The 8,889-nt window shown below is 36.2% G+C and overlaps 1 pseudogene across 1 annotated transcript; it reads right to left on the bottom strand.

Moving 5' to 3' along the window:
• Window positions 1-5,332: 5,332 nt before the first annotated feature.
• On the bottom strand, window positions 5,333-8,063 carry LOC149528222 (pentatricopeptide repeat-containing protein At2g13600 pseudogene; annotated as a pseudogene). The gene has a single exon (XR_016358562.1). The product of XR_016358562.1 is annotated as a pentatricopeptide repeat-containing protein At2g13600 pseudogene (transcript).
• Window positions 8,064-8,889: the final 826 nt, after the last annotated feature.

The following is an 8,889-nucleotide window of genomic DNA, read 5'->3' as shown; positions in this document are numbered from 1 at the left end:
ATCAGCCAAGGAGGACCAAGGTATAAAAATTCAGTTGTTACTTCTTTCAAATGTAAAAACCTAGGTCATATATCTAGATATTGCATATGCATTGAAATTAATAAAAATAATAGAGTACCAATTACTAGAAGGAACATTGAAGGTAAACATTAACAAAATGAAGGTAATCTTAGTGATACATTTGTTAAAGAAAGTAAGGATGTTAGTGAAAAGATTTGGAAGAAAAAGAGTGAGAAAAATTCCATAGGTAAGGAAGAATCATCTAGTTTGATTACCCCAGCACATGGTGTTGAACTTGCATCATCAACTTGATTAGTCAAGCATGGCCTTGGGGGGGAGCATCTAAGTAGATAATCATCAAGCCCCACTGTTGAAGTGTTAGAATATGCGGTCATGTATTTTGATGATTCAAGATGGAGAGTCTTGATGTCTTTGATGACAAATATTGATGTGTTGCATAAAATCATCACCATTGATTTAGCATTCATTGGTATAATAATACATTTTTGCATAATTATACCCTAATGCATTAAATGAATCAAATTCTTAATGAATAAATTACAAAGTATAGATAATTTATCAATATTTGAGCACAAAAGAAGAGTAGAGATAGAAGAAAAAGCATTGCAAGACATTTAACAGTGATTTCAAATTTGAAGTGTGAAACCCTAAGTGATACTGAAGGTATTTAATTTTCTTCTTGTGAACATTACTTGCAGTGTTTTTTAGTTGTGTTACAATCAATACACCTCAGATTTATCACATTAAGGAAAGGAATAGATACAATTTCAAAAAGCATCCATTCAAGTCCATGGAAGGTGACCATGTGGGTATGTTTTCTCAAACCTATTATGGAGTTCTTCATGTTGAAGATATCATGGTTTACATTCATTGTATGTATGAGTCTATTGGGTCTAAGGATATTCATAAAGAGTTGAATAACATGTTGGAGGATAACCTTCCATTGAAGTCCAAGTTCAAACTCTAGAAACCTAAAGCTGGTGCATATAATGAGCTTCCATGAATTCAATGAATTGGAGTGGACCCAAATTGTTTTGAGTCGCATTCTTGATCAGTTCTTTTGGAAGGGAGATCAATCAATCAAAATTACTAAGTAGTTGATTCATTTGGTTACTGGTTTAGCCAACGTGGGTGTAATACCCTCTGCAACCAAAACTATTAGAAATGTGATTTAAGATTGGTTGCAATGATTTTGAGGTACAAGATGCAGTGCGAAAATAGGGTTAACTCATTTCGGTTGGTACTATTTATGTAGCTCTAGGATTGTAAAAGAAAATGAACATTTTTATATTTATGAGATAATCAGAACTTGATTGTTGAAAATTTTGAAAAGGATTAAGCATGACAAGTCACAAGATTTTAGATTTGGTTCAATAATAATTCACATATTCTTCCACTTAATACATAAGTTTCCTAATATACACCCAAGATATTGTAAGGATGAATATCCTACAACTGTTCAGATCACAAAATTCTATACAATATAGGATAAGAAACTAATTGACAATGACCCATTTGGTCTCTTCAAGGGATTTCAGAGAGAAATGAAGGAAAGAATGAGGATTCCTAAAGATATTGTGGAGATGTATAAAGGTACAATGCGATTCATGGTTAGAGATATATTGTACTTACATGGAGGCATTTGAGCCTAGAGTCCAGTGGATACTCCCCATGGGTTATGAAGTAGATCCCTTCGTTGTCACTCAATATGTTGATATACTTTTGACTTCCAAAAAAGGATCCTAATAGAGAAATCAAAAAAAATCTCATAAGGTACAAGAAAAAATGATGATACAGATGATAGTTGATGATATTGGTGAGGAATGAAGGACATTCTAGATAGCTGATGGCACAACTAAGAAAGAAGGATGAATCAACTATGAAGGCAAAAATAGAATCCTCAACCCATGCAATAGTAGAAGATGAGTCTACCATAGTTCTTAAAACTATTGGTATATTAGACACACCTACAGTGATTGTGTCCACTGATGCAGCTCCTACACCAAGAGAAACTAGGAGATCATCAAAAAGAACTCTGCCTCCAAAGTTTAAGGAGAAGAAGGATGACGTCCCCAAGGTAGCTCCAATTATCGCAAGCACTGTAAGGTCTACAAGATCATATAGATAAAAGGATAATGCTAAGGGACCATATCCAAAGAAGAATAATAAGGCAGATTCATCGCTTGAATCAGATGAGCCTAAAAGAAGAAGACAAAACTTGAATTGAAGAAATATGATGAAAAGTCTACATGGAAACTTGACATGAAGGTAATTGTGGAACAAATTGAGAAGAAAGGTATGATTGAACAATTGAATATATAATATATAATGAAGAAGAGCAAAAGATGTTAGAAGATTCTGTCATTCATTATCTTCTAAATTTTAGGAAGAATTTAATTGAGATGGAAGGTAGCGCTCCAAAAGATTTATTCGATAAACTTGATATAAGTAAGAAAAGAGCTTTGGAAGAAGATCAAAGGATTAGAGAGAAGACTGTACAATATATATGCACTTTAGTCTCTTCTGAAGACATATATGGAATTTTAAAGTGCGAAACAAACAAGCTTAGATAAAAGTTTAGGTTGATCAAGCTTATGGATAGCAGGTATGAAGAGATTCGTAAGGGAATAGAGAAATCCATAACTAGAAAATTTAGAGGAAGACTTTATGAGTACTCCACCATTGCACAATGTAGTAGTAAAGATAATTGATCGATCAACTGGCACACCTCTTGCGGCCATGGATGCTGATTCAAAAATGCTTGATGATAATAAAGATAACTTTTTTAGCACAGCTCAACAAATTGATGTAGATTTTTATGTCCACGGTGCGCCTATCGCATTGGATGTCTCTAAAGACGATATTCAAGACTTCATAATTGGAAAATGTCTTACTAATGCTGAGAAAAATAAAGATAAGGATAATGTAAATGTAGAATTGATAGCCTCCGATGCTGGAAATATAATGGACTCTCAACCTCCCAAAGTTGACATCCAGACCACTTTAGAGATTGAGACAGATCAGACTGATGGAGTAGTAAAGGTAACAAAGTAAATAGAATGTCCCAGGAAGACTCCCATTTCATCTTCTGAAATAAAGGCAAGCGAGGGAGCATTCTTGGGAAGTGATTCAGATAAGGCATTAGAAAGCATGCAAAAAGGTGACAATATAGAGTATGATGATGATCTGTTAATGAAGTTTTCACTGATGGCCTTTGTCAAGGCCAAAGAAAGGTCCGAGAAAAAACACAAAGAAGAGGGAAAGGCTATTGAATAGGTCTCTGGATAGTATCAACAAATTTCTACCTATGCCTTACACTTTTCAAAAAGGGGATTTAATTAAGAACCTTGGAAAGGTTCTTGATGATTTTGATGCTCATTTTCAAACTGTTGAGCATGCAATCGAAGAAAAGAAAGATAAAGACTCAAAGCCAAGCACTATATAGAGGTATAGAAGCTTGTTGCCACTGATGTTCAATTATTGAATGAACATGTAAAAGAGGCAAAATATTGAATAACTAAAGGAATGAAAGTTTATTTTCCTTGTGTACTATCTACCAATCATGTAGAAGATTTGGATAAGATTATCAGAAAGAGTGATGATAACCAAGAAAAGAAGGCTAAGGCTTAGGAAAAGTTAAATGAACTCCTCTCTTATAATGACAAGTGTCCAAAATTATGGAAAAGATAATTGTTTTGGAGGTGGAGAAGGCTCGATTAAAGGAAAAATTTGCAGAATTAAGGAGTCTAGTCACTCCAAAGTTTGAGGTAATGTAGAAAGAACTTGAAGAGCATTAGTTACAAAGGTCAAATGAAGTTTTCATCCCCTCGGACTTGGAAGTACCAGAGTTGGTAGTTTATGCCATTTGTGGGAAAATTCAAGTAGCATAAAGTCTAAAGAATGCATGGATTACTGATTTTCAGACTTTAAAGGTAATTTTCTAGATATACTCCATCTTGTGTGAATGGGTTTTCCTTGATGCAAAGTTTTTGAAATATGTAAATAAAGTCTTGTTAGTTAGTTTTTTGTATTTCACCTTTGTCCTTGATGTCAAAGAGGGAGAGATAGAGTGAAAAATGTTGTATGGAAAAGGTAGAGTTGTATAATAAGATAATATGAAAAGGAGGAGAGTTTTTGGATATCTCAAATATATCATCTATATGGAACCTTTTGATTTTGGCATTGAAAACTTAGCCAACTTTCACTAGTTTACATCAATTCCAAAGGGGAGAGCTTTTGGATATCTCAAATATATCATCTATATGGATCCTTTTGATTTTGGCATTGAACACTTAGCCATTTTTCACTGAGTGTTTACAGCAATGCCAAAGGGGGAGATTGTTGTCTAGGAGGGCTACATAGTGCTCACTCATATAGTTTTAGTTAGCGAAGACAAAGGATTAATCAACTAACTCTATAATTACAGGGATATGATATATCAGATGTATATAGCCTACTATATGGTTTCAATATATAATGCAACATAAGTTATAGTGTCATGGATTGGCATAAGTTTAAGAAGGAAGCGATACAGAGCAATTTTTATAATCAAGGTAATAGATTTAGTAAATTCAATTGGTTTTCCAAATCAATTATTTGGTATTGTAGGCCCACATATGGACCCCGATTTAAAAAGATTAAAAATTAAACTTCCCCACTTGCAAATCTTGCTTTGGTAAACCTTTCTCTCTAATTTGCACATTAAGTTCTATTAAGTAAAAGATGCACAGACATTGAACTGCTTCAAACTGGTTCGAACTAGTTCAAACTGGTTCAGTAAGGTTCAAGATGGTTCACTTCAATTCATGTCAGTTCAATATGGTTCAACAGGGTATAACATGGTTCAAACTAATTCAAACTGGTTCAGTCGGGTGTCAGATAGTTCAGACAGGTTGAATAAGGTTCTCATAGGTTCGAGATGGTCTCAGTCAGGTTAATGAGTTCATTGAGGTTCATCTGGGTTCAACAGGGTTCACACAAGTTCAAATAGGTTTATAGAGGTTCATGGTTACAGTTTCAAAGGTGCAATTTCAATGATTCAAGTTTTAAAAGGTGGTCATAGTGCATCGAATTGGTGATTCTCTGTAACTTTGTAAGATATTATTCTCCAAAAAAAATCGCAGATTTTGTTTGGCCCATTAGACATCACGGAGCTAGTGCACAAATTCATCTCCTAAGTTAGTCAGGAGCATTCTAAAGGCTTATGGTAGATATTTTAAGGGTCATTATTTTGTACACAATGAATAGGATGGGTAGAAGTGCGATGATTATGATCATTCAGCCCCACAACACTTTTTTGGGTAGAATCCAGTAGTGGAAAAATAGGGTCATACACCCTGTTATCTACCAAGTTTGATTATTGATATCATTCAATCTCTCACTATCATTTTTGCAACAATCCTGGAGATAAAATAAAGCTTGTTACAGGGTGCTAGACAATATAAACATACTGGAGGTTCATGACAACAATAGTTCCTCGGGGTATGTCTAAAACCCTGTGAGCAATGGTCAAGTTCTCACTGTGAGGACAGACTAATATTATCTTCTCCTATTCCTCTATATCATTCATTCAGCCCATCTTGAAACTAAAATCTATCATCCTGCTTTCATCTTCTTAGATAATTTCTTTAAATTTGCACAGATATGTTTGCGAGTGTGGTCTGTCTTCTACAATAAATCCATGTACTCCTTTACCCTCTTCAATCCAAGCACACCCAGGTGTTTTTCCAATTCTGAAATCATTCATCAATCTCCTTAAATTTTGATGTCAATCCCACTTTCCGACTTCTGCTTAGATGGCTGACAGAACATAGGAGCAACATTTTTCAAATCCAATTCAAAAAGAACAGTTGCCAAAAACTCTCCTAACTCTGTATTCTTATGTGACCTACAAGCACCAAGCAAACACATCCACAAAACCACATCTGGTTTAATTGGCATTTTGATAATAAAGTTTAGAGCTTCCTCAAGATAGCCAGCACGGCCAAGAAGGTCAACCATGCATACATAATGATCCACCGCAGGCATAATGGAGTAGGAGTCACTCATGTCACTGAAATGTTTACAGCCCTCATCCACTAAACCTATATGACTGCAGGCAAACAGAACACAAACAAAGCTTACATGATCGGGGTAAGTTTTGGAGTGATTCATTAATGTAAAGAGTTTGAGGGCATCCTTTCCGTAGCCCTGCAATGCGTATCCTGCAATTATCGCAGTCCATGAAATCACATTTGGATTATCCATTTTGTTGAACAACTCATGCGCCTTCTGTATGCTTCCACATTTGGCATACATGTCTATCAAGGCATTTGCAACTATGACATTTAATAAAAACCCACTTTTGAGTATTCTTTGATGGAACTCCATACCCTGCTCCAAAGCTCCCATTTTGGCAGAGGCTGGGAGAACGCTGGCAAAGGTGAACTGATCAGGCCGGACACCTGCTTGTTGCATTTGTTTGAAATTCTGCAAAGCTTTTTCAACAAGCCCATTTTGTGCATATCCAGCAATGATTGCATTCCATGCGACAACGTTTGGCTGAGGCATTTGTTTAAAGAACCTTAAGGCCTCCTCAAGAAGACCACGTTGTGCACATCCTGTAATCATCGCGGTCCATGAGATCATATCTGGATGATGCATTTTGCTAAACAGCTTGTGTGCCTTTTCTATGTTCCCGCATTTAGAGTACATATCTAGCAGGCCATTTGCAAGTACAGCATTTGACAAAAACCCACTTTCCACTATATTCTGGTGAATCTCCATACCCGATTTCATAGCTCCGATTTTAGCACTGGCTTGCAGAATGCTCGCATATGTGAACTGATCCGCTTGGACACTTGTTTGTTGCATTTGCTTAAAAATATCCAGGGCTTTTTCAACAAAGCCGCCCTGTGCGAAACCGGCAATGACTGCGTTCCATGAGACAACATTTGGTTCAGGCATTTCTTCGAAAAGTTTCAAAGCCTCATCAAGAAAACCATTTTGAGCATATCCCGTAATCATTGCAGTCCAAGTAGCCACATTTGGATTACATATTTTGTCAAACAAATCGCGAGCCTTTTGTATGCTTCCACATTTGCCGAACATGTCTATCAACGCATTGACAACCATAACATTGGATGAAAACCGGCTTTCAATTACTCTCCTAAGAAACAACATACCCTGTTTCAAAGATCCCATTTTGGCACAGGTTGATAAGATACTGGCAAAAGTAAAATGATCAGGTTCAACTCCGCTTTGTTGCATTTGCCTATAAATTTCCAAAGCCTCTTCACTCAGCCCATTTTGTACATACCCACCAATAACTGCGTTCCATGACACCAAATTCGGTTGAGGAATTCGTTTAAAAAGCCATAAAGCCTCGTCAAGAACACCATTTTGTGCATATCCCGCAATCATCCCATTCCATGAAACCACATCTCGTTCAGGCATTCTGTCAAACAATCCTCTTGCCTTCTCTATACTTCCACATTTCGCATACATATCTACGAGGGCACTTCCAACTACAACATCTAATAGAAACCCACTTTCAATTATGCATTCATGTATCTGCATACCTTGTTCCAAAGCTCCCAAATCCGCACAAACTGGAAGAATGCTTGCAAATATGAACTGATCAGGCTTTGCACCTGCTTGTAACATTTGCCGAAACAAGGTTAACGCCTCTTGAGGAAACTTATGTCTTCTGTAAGCTGAAATCATCATATTCCACGAGAAAACGTCTGGTTCGCTAATGTTGTCGAAAATCCTGCGAGCTTCCATCAAACTTCCACACTTGACATACATGTTGATGAGTTTGTTTTGAAAAAATGTGGCCGCAGTAACTGTAAGCCCCCTGACAGTAATGAACGGGTGGACAAGCTTACCTTCTGAGAAGGCTTTCTTTGCAATGCAGGTCTGCATTACTTAAGAGGTATGTAGAACAGTCTATAGATGGGTTGTGTGTAGAAAACAAATTATGTAGAGCGGCCTGCAATTGCGTCTCTACAAAGTGTTCTGATATTAAGATAGACAGAGAACAACATTTTACAACATTTGTTTTCAGAACGGAAATATTGGGTTTTGCTGGATCGATTTGGTACGAGTTTATCCAAAAAACCACTGGCAAGTGGATCGCATGGTATAAGTGAAGAACGAAGAATAAGAAAGTTTCGATTTTACTTGATTTCAAAATTTCTGTATAATTTCCGTCCTTCCCGCTAATTTCTAAAGCTTTAAGTTCTACATTTTTTGACGTATTTGGCAGGAGGCTTGACCTTATAATTTCCACCATTATTGCTGGCGCTCTTTAACCTAGGTCTTATTTTTTCATTTATTATCAACGGCATTACGCAAACCCTATTGCTTACAGATTAGCACCCACAGCCTCTACTTTTGTTGATTTGTTCACATATCCATGACTGTTTGCATTGAATCCAATATTTTTCCTATTGCAACTTCTTAACTTCTGTATCTCGACATCTTAAATACTCCTCGTTACAGTACCTCTTGCTTCCCACACTGCATAACCTTTTTCCATAATATCCTGTGAGGATTAGGCGGGTGCAACTGCCAGAGGAATGGGATAACAAGGTAATGGGAACAAAGTGGTATTATATTATGGATTGCAGAGCTTTCGATGACATCTGAATAAATACGATGTTGAGTCTGCAGATATCTTGTTCGAAGAATATTGGATTGTAATGTTATTTGGTAGAGTTTCTCTTTAATCTACGGGCAGATTTAAATTCTACAACGTTAAATAATTCTCTTACATTTGTGAGCTATTGTTACTCTAAAAAAAATTGTTAAAATACTTAAAATACTGAATGGGCTATTGTTACTTTGCTACTTTAAAAATAAAGTAATCTTTAAACAAAATTAAAG

The sequence above is a fragment of the Cupressus sempervirens genome, chromosome 11, assembly GCF_028749045.1.
Source record: "Cupressus sempervirens isolate cs-2001-9-10 chromosome 11, ASM2874904v1, whole genome shotgun sequence".
Classification (NCBI taxonomy): Eukaryota; Viridiplantae; Streptophyta; class Pinopsida; order Cupressales; family Cupressaceae; genus Cupressus; species Cupressus sempervirens.
This window is presented reverse-complemented; position numbering and strand designations above follow the sequence as displayed.